Genomic DNA, 16,295 nt, shown 5'->3' with positions numbered 1-16,295 from the left:
AGAGAGAGAAAGAGGAATCGAGTTGCGGAGCTGTAACGTCGAGAAGAGGGAAAGAGGGGCGTTGGGAGAGGAGAGCCCATGGGCGTCATCCGCGCTATACGTTCCTGAATCGGCATAATTTACAGCCCCGTTCGAGCAAATTGAGCGCGTTTATGCAAAAGGGACGACGTAAAGCACGATCGACGTGACCGACGACGGTCCCGGAGCAGAAACCGGAGCCACCTCAGTCGTGCCGCTTTTCCTTCCGGCGGAAGAAGCGTCTCGCTTCCTATTGCCCACTCGCTCACTGAAATACTCGGATTATCATTAAATGTTGTAGTTTCCGTCTTCCTCTTTGTTTGCTCGCAAAACAAGCACAGAAAGAGAGACGCGACATTTCGCAAGACAATTCATCGGGCGGCGCGGACGATAAGCGCGCGGAGGTGTATGTACGCCTATGAAAACGGGTATGCGGGGACCTGCGCTATACGTACCTGTTAAGCCAACATCTAATTCGATAACTGGCGAAAATAATAACGTAGCGATCTGTTGCGTTCGCGGCGCGCAATCATCCGTTTCGTACCGGGTGTCCGCGGAGAATTACAAGACCGAAGGTGCTTCTTTCACGAGAGAATAAGCATTTTGTTGTACCAGCGTAATAATCCATACACACACACACACACACACATAACTGCTATATATAAATATAAATAAAATGCGAGATGCGTGTGAAATGCAAAGCTGAGTTATAGTACAGTTGACATTTGTCGCTTCAGAGGGAAAAATTTATATAAATTAAAACGCTCATTTCTAGCCTCAGCTCGGATGTAGCGTCGGTCGTTTAAATAAATCAAGATAACTTTTTCAGAGACGCGCCTAAAAGAACGAACGGTAGCAATTTATAAATGACCGTCGACTACCTCGGTAGCGCGGACGACGCTTATTAAAAGTTTCGGCTACGCTACATAGATGTGTATGCACAAGGCATCGATCTTCCTCGTCCGCATCTTTCTTCTCGTAGGAGCGCGACACTGCCTTGTTACCCGTCCACAAGAAATACCGAACAGTTTAATAAGCAAGAGAGAGAGAGAGAAAGAGGTAGTAGCGATATACCCGCGATACAAGATACCGCGAGTACCATCCATCACGCGACGCGGAATCGCCATTACGCGCTCCTCTCCGAAGAGGAGTTTCGGCCTGTCGAGACATTCGATCGTTTATGTGAGCTTCCGTTTCGCTCCGAAAGCGCGCGTCCAAATGCTCTTAATTCGCGAGAAGACAACATTACTCTTCTTCCTCGTGTTTGTTTTCCTCAACAGCGAATTGCTTCTCGAATGTCACCGCGTCACGCTAAAATTGTCCGCTGTGTATGTACGCGCGAGCAAAAAAAAAGTGATTGTTAAATTCATCACGGCTGGTTTAATCGCGCCGGCGATAACGAAAGCTCAGGTCGGCGCTCGGCATCGACCCGCGCCGTCATCCGGGCGAGGAAGTCGCGTGCAAAAAATACGTTAATTCCGCGTAGCTTGCATGACTGTGCAAATAAATAAAACGGCAAACACACATCGCGGCCTGCCTCGGTACCGTATTTTATATTTTATCCGGTTCGAATGATTGATTGCGCTCCGCTACCGGCGGGGGCTGGGAGTCACGCGCGCGCGCGCGCGGGACACGATAGCATCTCGCGAAATGCTCCCGGTCGGCCCCGGACTGTACTTGTCGTTTCACGCATTGTTTATTATTGTCCGATGGTTTTATCACGATCGTCGGTATAGGGAAACCGGATATGCACGCAGAGAGTGAGGAAGAGAGAGAGAGAGAGAGAGAAGGGCAGGGAGACGGAAGGAGGAAACTGGAATAACGATTCCTTCACCGACTTCGGGGTGATGTGAGACGGGCAAATGTGTCAGATTTGTGACAAAATATACGTCCTATTATTTTTTGCTCGCGATTGTGAAAAATATATTTGCAGTTATAGACAAAGACATATAGACTTGCGACGCAGAGAAGAGAAGCGATAAATCTGCATGTAGAAAGGAAATAACCGCGCGCGCGCATGTGTGTGTGTATATATATATATATATTTTCATGCGATGCGAACCGAAAGCTCTACAGTTTTTTGGTACGAACCGAAGTAAAAGAGGCGCAACGATCCTTATATACGTGAGAGGAAGATAGTAATTACAGAAGCGGGACTGAGAAAACGCGGGGCTCCATCAGACCCTGCGAGGCACGATCCTCGATAAGTATAGTTGTTTCAGGATCGCGTCGATGCCTCCTCCACTCCCGCTATCTCATTTTATTGGTACAGGTTATGTAAAAAATTTATTGGCTCTCCGAGAGCTCTCGAACGTGTATTTCCCCTTCGGAATGCGAGTGATTTCGTCAAATTTTAATATTGCGAAGATTTTTACATTCCTTCCCCGAAATATTTTTGTTGCCGAGAAAAACTTGAAAGAAAACAAAACGCGTCACAATGCTACTCTCGCAATTTTCTCATCGCGATCGAATTTGCAAAAACGCTGAAATCTCACTTTCGTCGCTTTTCACCGTCGTTTCTACAAGCTCAATATCTCGATTAACGCTCATAAAGTCTCGACTAAATATTAAGTGGTTGAATCTGCTGTTCTATTCATCAAATGTTGCTTAATTACATCGCGACCGCCGCAGGGTAATTATCGTCTCTAGGGAAAGAGGTTCCTGGTTAACATGGGATACACAGGTGCGCGTAGTGAAAAAGAAAAGTACAAAATAACTTATTGCCTAGAGATTTTTTTACGGAGCATCATCAAACTGCATCTAGCCTGGTGTGTCTCGGTTGCATCGTGCTCTTCCATTTCTTCGGTGAACGGACCCGATCACCGCATACGGCTCCTACCCCGTTATTATCTTCCGATACAGTTTTGCCTCATTTTTCCCCGTCCCCCGCTCCCTTGCTGCCCTCTTTTTCTGTTATTTCACGTTCATCCCTTCTTTGTTTCTCCGCTCGCGCTCTGCGAAACATAATAATATATAAAAAGAAAAATGTATCTTCTTTTGTGCTCTCGGGAATCTTTTCAAAAATACGTTGTATATTGACAGCAATGTGATCCAAAACTCTGATTCTTTATTACTTCGATTAATGAGAAGACATTTTTTACGCGCACGTGTGTGCCTTGAGATCTCTGTCAGTTCTTTGCGAAAGATATCCGCTTCGCAGCGCAATATCATCCGATGATGCAGATCGTCTCGGGTGATCGTCACGCTCGATTTTCTTCGCGTTGCACACAACACGGACGTAATACAGTCAATTAATGCCCGCGGGACAATCGTCCTCAAGTTTCTTACGAACTGTTCCGCAAATTGCCGCGACACAAACGCCTCTTGGCACTCAACAGAGACGATATCGTAGCGGAAACTCTTCGCCGCTACCGGAAGACGTTTCCATCCTGAAAATATGTCGTCATCATCGTCGAGATTTCGTTTTTATCTTTCTCTTCGGTGAAAAACGATGAAAATTGTGCAATTTCTTTTCTTCCGTGTCTGTTTGAGATTGTATAAATTTTAATGAAACGCACTCAAAATATTAAACATAAAACAAAAATATTTTTCATCAAATTTAAGATCGGATCGGATTGATTCGTCTTAAAGCCGAATAATCTTCATTTAAATGCGATATTATTGCCGATGCGAACAAATTTCTCTTTGCGAGGAAGCGAGACGGATTGCGTATAGAATTTTGCAACACCAGCCACGAGAATCAATAGCGCGTCACTTGAAGCGTTTGACGGTAGAAAGTCTGATGATGAGAGATAATGTCAGATACACGTTTCTGAATTCCTTGACAGCCTGGACGCTTTCGTCCAGGATCAAAGGCGAGAGAGATGCAGTTTTCCTGGGGGAGCCGCGAGGGGTAATAACGATCGTGGGGCGCAATTCGCGTCGCGGGTATAGCCGTTATTATCGGATATAATGTGCGGGTCCCGCGGCCGTGGTTGTTGGAGTGGAGAAGTATTGATGTCCTGGCACGAAACCGTTTCAGCCACTTCCTAGGCGTTGTGCTACCCTGACCCGCAGCCTGCCAGGAATCAATGACAAATCCAACGAGCTCCGTGCGCGCCGCTTTTAATTTATTCAAGTCGATAAGTGCGCAGATTGACCGTTTGAACAAAACAAAAAAAAAGGAAAATTCTACTCCTCGACGTACATCGTAATAAAGTTAATAGTCACGGTGGTTACCTTGCGTTTGTTAAAGTTTATCGGGCGAGACGTATTTGCTCATCGCTTTATTTCATGTTTACTATATCGATGACCATAGATGACGGAAATTTAATTAACATCTGTATTTAATTATCTCTGGAAACTGTATATACATATATGTAAATATGTGTTTGAGTTGAGGCAACGATGAATTTTATATGTTAATGTCTGGTCGCGCTTCTGCAGTTTCCAGACTTCCTCAACAGATGGCTCCAGATGTATATTTTTTGACGCGTTGTCATCTTGTGACTCTCTTATATACTCATATTACTCTACATATATCGTATATAGTAATTTATTTTATACAGATACTAGCTGTCAATGTAATTGTCAAGATAATTTTGTTGTTTGTATATTGTGAGAAGTGTTATTAGAAGAAGAGTAGAAAAAGAAGTTGAGAATTTTAAGTGTTGATTAAATATTTGATAAAACTATTATGCATTATCAGAGCGTATGCGTTAATAGAGTTCAAGAAATGACATATCTTATGATGTTTAGTATTTATATTATCTAGGTATATGGTTAAAACTACAAATACACATCTCTCTCTCTCTCTCTCTTTCAATATAAATCCTGTCTCGATGATCAAACAGCGTCGAAGGCTCGCCACAGAAAGAGCCCGCGAAATAATGAAGGGAAACTCCCAGAGGGTGGTTGGGAGGGAGTCTCTCATCGAGCATCATCGTCGGTCTCGGAGTATCGTAAAAATGGCGGCGCGGAGTTTTTTGACGGATCGACCGCGTCGATCCGTCGTTATCCGCTGCTTCGTATAACTCGAGGCAGATTCTAGTTGAGCAGCAGATTTATTAGCGATAGAGCAGTTCGATAGCTGCGCTCCGTGCACCACCACGCCCATCCCGTACACACGGCGACGAGGCGCACGCAGTGTGTTCTCTCTCCTCGATGAACCGCCGATGCACCAACGATGCGCGGTGTGTGTCGGGGGCCCCACAACGGGCTCTCTCGAACGCAACGGTTTAACCCTCCATCGAGAGAGGGACCCTTGCTCGCGCTCTTTATAATGTTATGCCTCGCTCGATCGAGCACCGCGCCCGCCACGTCGGGAAGATTCCTCTCCTCAGCCTCGGGGCGACGATGTGCGAGCAAGCCTTCGAAGCTTCTGCAATTTCTCGCCAGGCACAAAGTACACTCCGAGAGAACCCGCCGGACGACGCTTCTCCCTCGAGAGCGAGGAAAAATTCTGTGAATTTTTAAACGAGTTAAAAAGGCTCTGTGTTGAAAGTATTACGTATGCATCGAATAAAGAAGGGAGTTGATATAAAGGTGCTTGTATACATACCTGTATACATCGTGCTACGAGAAGATTTAAATGCGCCATCCCTCCCTGATTGCAATCCGCAACATTATAAATTGAGATCCGCGTCCGGCATATTTCGCTACCGCTTGTATATCGACAGAAGAGCTGGACAAGATATTTGAGAGAAGCGATAATTATAAAGGAAACGGTCCGACGAGTGCGAAGCGAGCGAGTTATCGGACGGAATCGGCGATGCCACTACCGAGAGCGGGAGGCCCAGACCGCGGGAGATAAAAAGACGGAGGGAATCTGTGTCAGAGGTTGGTTATGCCTCGGATTTATGGGTTTGATTACCGTCGTGTACGATACGCGCGCGCGCGCGCGCGCTCGGTGCGATTTTGTATGGGTAAATCGTGATCCTCCACGCCTCCTCTCTTTCTCTCTCTTCCTACCTCTTCCTTCTCCTTCTCCACCTCTTCACCGCCGCTCGATCGCGTATAGAGTTATCGCATTCTCGGCCCCGTAAGTGTCCATTGTCTACTTTCAGGCTCGCATATACCCGTGCTTACCGATACCTCCCTTCGACTCACCGATCCCTCGGTGTAATTTCACTTTTACAGCATCACGTCGGATTCTGTCGCGAATTATATAGATATTGTTCGAAGAGAACCGAGCTTTGTTCCTCCGCTTATTTTCATTTTTTCGGTTATTTACCATTTATTTTACCGATCCCCCTTCCTTCCTTCCGCTCTCCCAAATCGATTCGTTACGAGAAGATGTTGTAAATCCCTTTCTCAACCTCGCGCGCACACCTCATATTTTTCGCACGCGTCCTTCGCACGATGTTGGTAGCCGCTGGTGGCTCATTGATTTCGCACGTCCGTCCTGTCAGAAGTCCGACGGACGCGCTTCTTCTTCACGCCGAGGTAAGGAAAGAGTCGGCTGGGGACGGGGTAGCGAGAGAGACGACGCCCCGTGTCGGGCTACGGTGAGAAGATGAGAAACATCGCGGGAGGTCCCGCGCTTAACGGCAGGATTGATGGACATCCTCACCTACTCGCGTGATTATTCGTCGGACCGCGTGCGTGCATACGTGCGTGCGTGCGTGCATGCGTGAGTGAGTGCGTGCGTGCATTACTCGCGCGAGCGCGGTAATCACTGGTCGTTAGCGCCTCATTCACGCTCGATGTTACGGACGTCACGGAGCTGCCTCATTTCCAGCCGATATCGATACCTCGATATGAACGATCGATCGGTTTACGTCGGGTCCTCCCTCTTCCTCCCCGCTTCGAATAGAGAGCTCCTTTCTTCCCGCTTTATCGTCGCGGTACTTTTGGTTACTTGTTAGGCATAGAAAACGTTTCGAATGTTATTTCTATATTTCTTTGAAGAGCCAACATCAAAATTCGCAGATTACGATTGGAATGTAAAATTATCTGTCGGACAAATATACGTGGCTTGTCACGCGTTGAAATAAGTGTGGAATTACAAGAGAAAGTCCGGCGTTCTCAACACCTCATTTGGCCAGCTCGCGCGTTGATGATATTCGGAACTGGTTAGCTCATTAGTATGTGAAGAGTGGTGCCACCTACTGGGCGGGGCAGCGGGTCATTGAAACAATGGTGTTATGACTAGAAATCATCGACCTCATCGAAAAGCGCGCGCGCGCGCTTTTTGAGTAGCCGATTGATTTTGAGCGATGATCGATAGACCGTACGCGCGGGGCGAATCCTGAAAACGCTTCCTATATCAGCTGTTCTCACACTTGAGATTCGATTACGTAACTATTTAAAAATTGAATTGATATATCGACGGTTCTTCTCTCACACATTTTAAGAAGGTAGAATTTGCAGCTTTTCTCTTTCTTTTTCTTTCTCTCTTTATGTTGTATCTCTCTCTCTCTCTCTCTCTCTTTCTCTCTCTTGTTACGTCAAGTCAAGATTATTTAAATTTATCGTGTAAGTACCGGGCGTGTCCGGGTGACGAGGGTGCAACCGACGGATTATTAATCTAACAGCGCACGTCTACTTTGGATAGTAACAATAACAAACGATTGCTTGTGATTTTCCAGTGACGTGCAAGTACAAATGCCGGAGCGGTATCACGGTCACGACCCACGTGACCGTTTTAAAGGATCGCCAGCAGCCACCATCAATCAAATCGACGGAGAACGGATTCTCTCGCTGCGCGCGGGTCCATTAATTATCGCGCAATGCTCGGTGGAAGAGAAGGAGGAGGAGAAGAAGGGGATGGGAGGAGAGTGCGCTTTTTTTGTCGCCGTAAAACAACGGGGACCGGAGCGAGGAACGTCGTCGCGGTCGTGAGCGCAGGTAAGCTCGATGGCATTCTAACTGGACGCCCTTTCTCTTTCTCTTTCTCTCTCTCTCTCTCTCTCCCACTTTCGTCCTCCTCCCCCGAAAAAGGGTAGAGAGTGCCAGTCATATATTAGAGAACTGTTAGGGACACCTAACAAGCTGGCAGAACACGTTTCCCAGAATCGGGGGTACCTGAGCTCCGGATACCTCCACGAGCAACCCTCTGTGAATCCGTCTTCCGTCCCTTCTCCGCCGTCGCGTCCTCCACCTTCTCGCGTCGTCCTCTCACCGTCGCGTCGTTCTCTTTGTCTCTGTTCTTGATATTTTGTTTTCGACGCTTTCTTTTTTTTTGTTGTGTTTCTTTTTCTGTTATTTTCAGTGTTCTTTCTGTCGCGATAATAATCCGATCGCGATATTATATCTTACGTGTCTTCGCGAATGGATATTGTGATTTGCACGCGCACGTTGATCCGTGTTTTTTTCTTTCCGTTTCACCGCCGAGTTGAATTCTGCGGTTTTTAACGCGGTCGTCAACAGCGAGTTTTACCTCCGCCAGAAAAGTTTTCTCGAACAGAGTTCTCGCGCTGCATTATCGCCGGTTTTCGCACCGACCATTGACCAACCTGACAGTCAATCAATGAGCGTGTTGACTGCAAGTCGCGTTGGCGGATTCAGATGAGAATTTTAGAAAATACACGCGTGCTTTAGCATCAAAATAGAATTTTGCATAAATTTATTTGTTTATTTATTTATTTCTGACAATTTTTGTTTCGTTATTTCGAAAGAAAATTAAATCTCGACGAAAGAGAGAGAGAGAGAGAGAGAGAAAGAGACAGACTATTTCTTACACATCCATATGCAAATTACGTTTGACAATTATCTAGTTGTGAGATATAGAACGGCAAAGCTGCTCCCTAGCAGCAGGCATACACCGATGATTATTAATGTAGTTCTCTTTTGTGTATTACCGTAATTGCCGTGTAACCTGTTTTGCCGGCATAACTCGGGAATTATTATCGAGAAGAAATAACGGAATGTTCCGCGTTTCATCCAGCGCGTTCAATGAACGTCAAATAAAAGCGACGTTATCACAGTGATGTTTCTTCGAGATATTCGCACGTAACGCGAAAATTGACAGGATTTTACGTCTGTCTGTTTTTTAACGACTACAGTTGGCGCAAAAATAACAAAAACACTACCGAGTGATTTTTCAATAATAAACGGGCGTAGCAAATAGCCGAAGTTGTGAATTTCCCGCGTTACGATAACGCGGTGATACTTTTCCGTTTCCTTCTTCGCGATTTTCACTGTCGAATTGATGACCGCTTTGTAGGCGACATTTTATCCGACGTTAGGGGCAAGTTAATAAATTTAATTCTCAACGCGAGTCCGTGGCGAAGATAAGCTTTCTAAAATACCCACGCGAGAGAGTTTACCATAGAAATAAAAACAAGTCTTAATTAAACGAAATGGTCGCCGCGCGCCGGTCCGCTCTTGGTCCGATAGTTTCAACCTCATCTGTTCAGGATTTCGAATTTAGTAGATTTGCCTACACGACGAGAAAAACGGAGGAGAAAAAGAGAGGAGAGAAAGAGAGAGAGAGAGAAAGAGAGAGAGAGAGAAAGCTTGGAGTCTATAATCGTACAAGTAGTAAGTAGAGAAATCCGCGAACTGTGAATGAAAGTGCAAATCTGAATTATGAATAAGATGTGCTATCGCATGTTATTAAATATGCGCGGAGTCGTTTCGTCCCTCTGCCTCGGATAATATCAGATAATGTATCGTATGTAGCGCGAGAAGTAATTCGGACACGCTGTTAACGGCAAAGGAAGAGATTACGTATAAATGCGCTTTATCTCGTGTGTTCGTTCGAAATGGGTGCGTCGTTCGAAGACGACGGTCTCTCTCGACGTGTCCCGGACTCAGGTAGCTTAAGTTCTGGTATCAGAAACACATCGTGTCCTACACGAGCCGCGTCTGATAACACTATTATCCGAAACGATTCACACGGACTTCTCCTCTAACCTCTCTTGAGTCGCTTCACGAACTGACCTGTATCAGGAATTTCTTAACGCGGCACAGATAACGAGATCGGGAATTTATTGCTTCATCACGACGCGAATCGAGACGAATTCTTTCGTCGCGTATCTATACGCGCGTATCTTATAGCGCACTTCGTCACTTATCGGTGTAACATCAATGTCGCGAGAAGATTTACAAAGATTTTTATCGCCAATAAAAAAGGAAGAAGAAATATCTAATACGATCTCTTTTTCTTCTCAACGTGAACGATGAAGGTTTAACAGACCCGCGTTTGTCTGTACTAGGTTCAATTTACACGTCGTTAAAAAGCAGCAATATGACTAATTGAATTAAATAATAAAATTGATTAATGAATTAAGGCGCAATATCCGTATATATCGTACGTATATATCGTAGTTTTGCTTAGGAAAACAAAAACATTTAGATTTCTGAGGTCTTGTAGCAACGCGATACGGTAGAAACGCGCGACGATACATCACGCGGACGATCGTTAAATTGACGGGCGTACAAAAAGATTTCAATTCGCTTGCTGTCAGAGTTGTGATAATTCTTTCGATTACCCCCTTCGCATCTAATTGCACGAACGTTGTGCTCTCACGTTATTGAATTATCGTTATCGCTTTTTTTCAAACTTGTGCGAGTTTAGAAAACATTTTTTATATTGTTTTGCACCGTGTGTATGTGTGTAAATTTAGAATCGAATATATTACGGACACTCGTCAAAGGAATTAAATTCGACATACGTACACATTGAGAATTCCAATGAAAATTCCCGCGATGACAGAGTGAGTTCGTGAGAGACGATCGGATGAAACGATGGGATCAAAGAGGTGGGAGGGACGTGCAAGGAGGATGAGGGTCAAGGGTAATGCATTCCGTGAGTTGACACTCCTGGCTAACCCGAATGTTTCGGATGGTTTTCTCTCCCCCTTCTTCTTCGAACCTCCCGTCTCCTCCCGCGTTCTCAATGTATTCCGATCCTCTTCCATTCCTCCAGCTAGATCCAACACGGCGATGTTATGGCTTCCCCGACGACGAGAGGGAAGAGAGAGATCCGGTGCTGTACCTCTGCGGTTCGTGTTCTCGGTTCCTGGAATCGCTAATTAGTGTCCTCCTTGTTTTATTCCCATGCCGCTCGTCCCCTGCCTGAAAATCGGTGTTCACGTCGTCGCCGCGACATTAGTCCCCTTCACGGGGCCCCTACTTTATCCGAGACGGATTGACGCCCGGGATGACGATTCCATCTTCTCGAAATCGCACAAAAAAAGCTATCTAATAATTTTCACTGATTGTCGTCTATTCGGAGAGATTTGAAAAATTTCTAATGTCAAAATCAGAAAATATCTTTTTTAATTTTGAAATTGTGCGAGATGCGCGTAAAATCGCGCGCGTCTGTCGTGTCTAAAATAACGCGAGTACGTGCATTTTCAAGAATGCACAATGGGAAGGCAGATCGCTTCTTTTTGTGAGAAAGAAAACGGGAGAGGAAGGAGAGAAAGGCGCGCTGTTCAGCGCGCGTGATAGATAATGACAATTTTGTGTCAGCGAACTCGCGGACAGTTCTAACAAGCGGCCTTTACCTCTTGCACCGAGTCGGAGGTCCGCACGAATGGAAAAGAAGGCAAGTCGCCGCGGTCGCGCCGATTCCCAAAGGGATCGAGGAGAGACGACGGGGCTCTGGGATCGTCGTCGGTACAATGCGCCGGCATCGGAGAAGGACGGTATTCTCAACGCCGCGTCCCGCCAGCGGATAGCAGTTTTTTGCCCAATTGAATTGAATGTAAAACACGGCCTTACATCAATCTGAGCCGCGAGGCTGAGTGACCGGAGTGATTTAAGTATCGGCTTCACAGCGGTCTTTAGGACTCGGGCGCTCCGTACGTGCCCGCTTGCGCAGGATCAGCAGGCAGCAACGGCCCGGTTGAATCGACACCGATGTCTCTCCTCCTTTGAAATAAAAGCGCGCTTTAGTGACTTCGAAAAATCTCCTTCCCTTTTATGCAAATTATCGACCGCTCCACTGTGGGTGACAATGTTTATTTTTTTGAATCGTTATATTCTCTGCAATATTGTTATCTATAACAATTTCGCCTACGATATCGGTGCACTTGATTAATTGGAAAGTTGATAGCGGGCGCTTTTATCTTTGGACGTGATTCAACGGCGAGGTGCAGTAAAATTTACGGTTCATTTAAAGTATTGAAATATTTTCAAATATAAAAGTGTCAGAAGAAAGAGATAGGAAAAAGGAGAGATATAGGTTGTGTAATTGTGCCGGTGATCGATCGATATGTCCGTGTGTATGTAACGTGTCGGGGGATCGATCAAGTTGAAATAAAATTTCGTTAAAGAGAGAGAGAGAGAGAGAGAGAGAGAGAGAGGGAATTACAAATTACATTAATGTCCTCGACGAGAGTTTTTCTAAGACGTCGATAATTTTTTCCCGCGGACGCGCGCGGGGACCACCGTGTTCGTTAACACGGCGCACCGAGTCAATCCATCAGAAAGCTCGATCGAATCTGCCCCGGCTCGATCACCTTAAAACCCGTGTTCTTCCACCGAGGGAATCAGGAATAAAGTCGGGTCCGCGGCTCCGACAGGGACGTATCGTTCGGACGCGCGCAGAATTTATAGTCCCGCCGGCCTCGTCGACGAAGAATCGCCGCCGCCGTGCGCGTCGCTTATAATCCGCGAGTATCCAGCATCTGGAGCGTTTTATGATAATTGGATGTGTGGCATGTCGGGAGGGGGGGGGAAGGTCTCTCGCCGTCCGTATATGATGCACTTTTTGCCGCGTCCCGCGAAAACAGAGGGAATCTTTCGGTGGAAGAAACCTGCGCAAATGTCGAACGCTTTTGCGCGAGGTTTCTGTTCGCGAGACCTGACAAAGTCGCGTTTTTTTTTTTTTAGTTTTCTTTGTGAAGAGCTTTGATGTCGCTGTTATTAATTTTAGAAACGTATCTCCCTCTCTTTTAATGTAACATATATATATATATATATATATAATAATTCATTGATTAAATTATCCCAAAGTTACGCCGATGGCTCGTTCATGGTCGGCTCGCGGCAATCTCAAGCCAACGCAGTAAATCACCCCGCGGGTCTTGTGGCAAATGTGACACGTAAAATCGAGCTGGCCGCCGCTTCTATTTCAGGCGTCCTTAATAGTATAATGTAGCGTTCCACGGTGACAAACTCCGCGAGCGAAACAACATTCCTGCCTCTTCTTTTTTTTCGCGTTGTCCGCCGGCGCGACGAAGGGCGCCTCCTTTTGTTTCCCGCGCCTCCTCCGTGTCTTGTTCCTACTCCCTTGCCTCCTTCTTCAATTATGTCGGGATAATTTTTTCTTTCCGACGAGAGAACGAAATTAAGTGAATATCAGGTATAAAATATACATATGTACGATGAGCGCGCGACATTTACACCTCCAGTGTCTGAATATTCCTTTTCGAATCCCAAATCAAGGCGGGAAAAGAGGTGACATGGTTGTTCTCTTTCCGAAATGTTCCCGCCGAAAATCGTTCATGTATTTTTTTCGCGTTCTCCCGCTCTCGTCAAGTCTCGGAATACGATTGGACGAGATACGAACAGTCAACGCGAGATTATGCAACTCATTCGAAGATTCTTACAAGCGGCTCGAACCTTACGTTCGTCGAGAGACGTCTTTTCTTATATATATATATATATTTTTTTTTTTATATATTCGACAATTAAATAAACCACAAACGACGGTCGGACCCAGGTGCAGTCAACATTGCAGCGAGTTCGGTCGTCTCATCTCGCTCACGAGGGAAACGATTCTCACATACGAGAACAGCGCGCGCGCACACACGCCGATCGCGCAGTGTGTCTCTCTTGGAGGGTGGAGTGGGTGCCAGCGAAGGCGGGTACGGGGCACGGGACATCCAGGTATACCCGAAGATATACCAAACTGTTGTCTTAAGGCTACCATATATTACGTCTCATGCCGTGGGGCTCAGACGCCGATCCTCGTCCCACTCGCGCGCCTCCCGATCGGATCCTCCCGCTCTCTCCCGAGATAAACAGGGAAGGTTGACGGTGGAGGGAGAGTAAGCCTCCGAGAGGGTCCCACAGGCCCGTGTCGTCGCGGGCATTCCTGGAGCTGATTTTATTTGTAGGATGTCAACCAGTCGCGCAGGGCGAGGCGGACTCGCGGGAAGGGGGGCCGCAGAATGTGAGACCGGGACTCGGCGAAAAAGAGAGACAGAGAGTCGGGAAGAAGGGAGAATAAGAGACAGGAGAGAGGCGCATGGGACTCGGGCCTCCGGACCCAGACCGGACAGGACCGAACGGCAATTAATTCCCCTCTAGATTTATCGTGTCCAACCCCGACGATCGGGGCCCCGCGGATACTATTACCCTCTCGCGATACCGATAATTTTTCGAGGTCCCGCGACGCGTCGCGCCAATCATTTCGACGCTCGAGCCGCGCTTATCTTATTAGCGGTGTATGTTACACTTGCGCGTATATCTGTGTTTGTTTTTGGTTTATATCTTGACCGATATATCATAAGTAATTTAAGCATCAACAAGTGCCGACGAGTGTCATTAAAACTAGATAGTGCTAATGGCTTCCACGGGGTACATTTTAATTTTGCGCGATGTTAATAAATTACACGGTGGTGTGTATGTGTATGTGTGAGTGTGTATGTGTTACGTAACAACGTCGCGATCGCCGCACAACGTTGTTATACGCGCGCTGCGCTGTGCGAGAGAGAATTTATGACGCGCGTTATAAAATTTAACAAACGCTTTCTGTAACAATATTATATCCCTGATAATAATCCGCATGCGCACACGTACGCGGCTCTCGCGTTGCGAAATTAGCGGACCGTCTCGTGGAAACGCACGGCCCAACGGCATACAAATTTCGCGTTTCCTTAAACGGCGCGCGGGCTGTATGCTTCGGTTTTTTTCTCTCTCGCATTGGCGCGCGCGCAAAAGCATCTGGAACGAAACGAGGAAGCAGCCCGCGGGACATACAATGACGATGCGATAACACACGCTGCTTTATGGGGCGTATCCATTCTCAGATACGTGGGCTGAATATCTCGCGCGGTCTCGTCACACCGACCGGCCGCGCGGACTCTTCTTCCATCTCGTCTTTTCCTTCTCTCAACAACGAGTTATATCCGACTACGTTTTTTCGGTTATCCGTTTTCCCGAAGAATCGGATTAGGATAGCGCCACGGCGGACATAATATTTTGATACGCACGTGGAAGTGACGCGATGGCGTCGTTTCTTCTTCCTCCGCAAAACTCGGTCACCGATCATCCCTCTTTCCTTGCGCGCGCTATAATATGTACACACCGTGCGGCTACCGTCTTTTTGATTATCGAGCCGGGGACCATTTTTCTCTCGTCGCTTCTCGTGGCCAGATGCGGCCGCGCAGATAAGAATGACCGAGGGTGGCTGTCGAGACTTCTCGACGTTATGTGCCGACTAAATATCGCCCCCGCTTTAATCCCGTCAAATTTATGCGCGCTCGTAAAGCAACGGGGTGATCCGTTCTCACGGTGCGCGCCTGACGACGGACACTGCGCTCCGTATATAATCGTTTTGTTTCACACCGCGCGCGAGGAGGAACTGAATCTCTTACATTAAACATAAAGTACACCCGATACATGCGCGCGCGCGCGTTTTCGAGAACACCGGCGTGTGCCGAACGAGGGAGAACCGAGAGACGCGCGGTATTTTCGAATTCAGCCAAAAATATTTTATATTCCCGCTGAAGGAGAGTCGGCAAAAATGAATCCCGAAGCGTATACATGTAATACGTATACACACGTCCATCGTCCGGGCTTGTAATGGTCCGTGGATTCTCGTCACGACCATAGATCCTTGGATGCCTTGGTAGCTGAGACTGCCTGCTGGGCGTCCCAACACTATCGGTCCCGCATCAGCCACGGATTTCAGAAGCTACCAACTTACATACATATATATATATATACTATATATATATGTATATGTATATGTATATTGTACATAAGAGTGGTTTATACACGCCGGTCTTGCAACTGTATGCGGCGAGTCTTTACGGCGACTCCCCGCTGCAGTAGCGACGATCGAGGTGCGCCGCTGTTAACCAATCGCGAAAAAAAATATACTCGCGTGCACAAGCTCAATATTATCGCGGGTGATGATATTCCCGGAGAATATTCGGGCGTTTGAGTGCGAACGGTCTTAAAAGTGACTGCGCGCGTTTCAATGTTTTTTTTCTTTTTTCTGTTTTACTGACGATCTCACATCAGACGCACGAATTAACGTGGATTTGATAGTAGTGTTTTTTTGTTTACAGCTTATCTCTATATAACGAGTCGAATCGGATCGGTAAGATTGAGAGAGTAAATATTGTATTATTGATGGAGAAGCGATTTTGACAGTTTGTCGTATACGTGGAGAAAATAAAAACCGTGACTAAAGTAAAGTCACGTGACAA

The sequence above is a fragment of the Pseudomyrmex gracilis genome, unplaced genomic scaffold, assembly GCF_002006095.1.
Source record: "Pseudomyrmex gracilis isolate BER0280 unplaced genomic scaffold, ASM200609v1 scaffold_109, whole genome shotgun sequence".
Lineage (NCBI taxonomy): Eukaryota > Metazoa > Arthropoda > Insecta > Hymenoptera > Formicidae > Pseudomyrmex > Pseudomyrmex gracilis.
The sequence above is the reverse complement of the archived record's forward strand: the minus strand, read 5'-3'. Positions refer to the sequence as shown.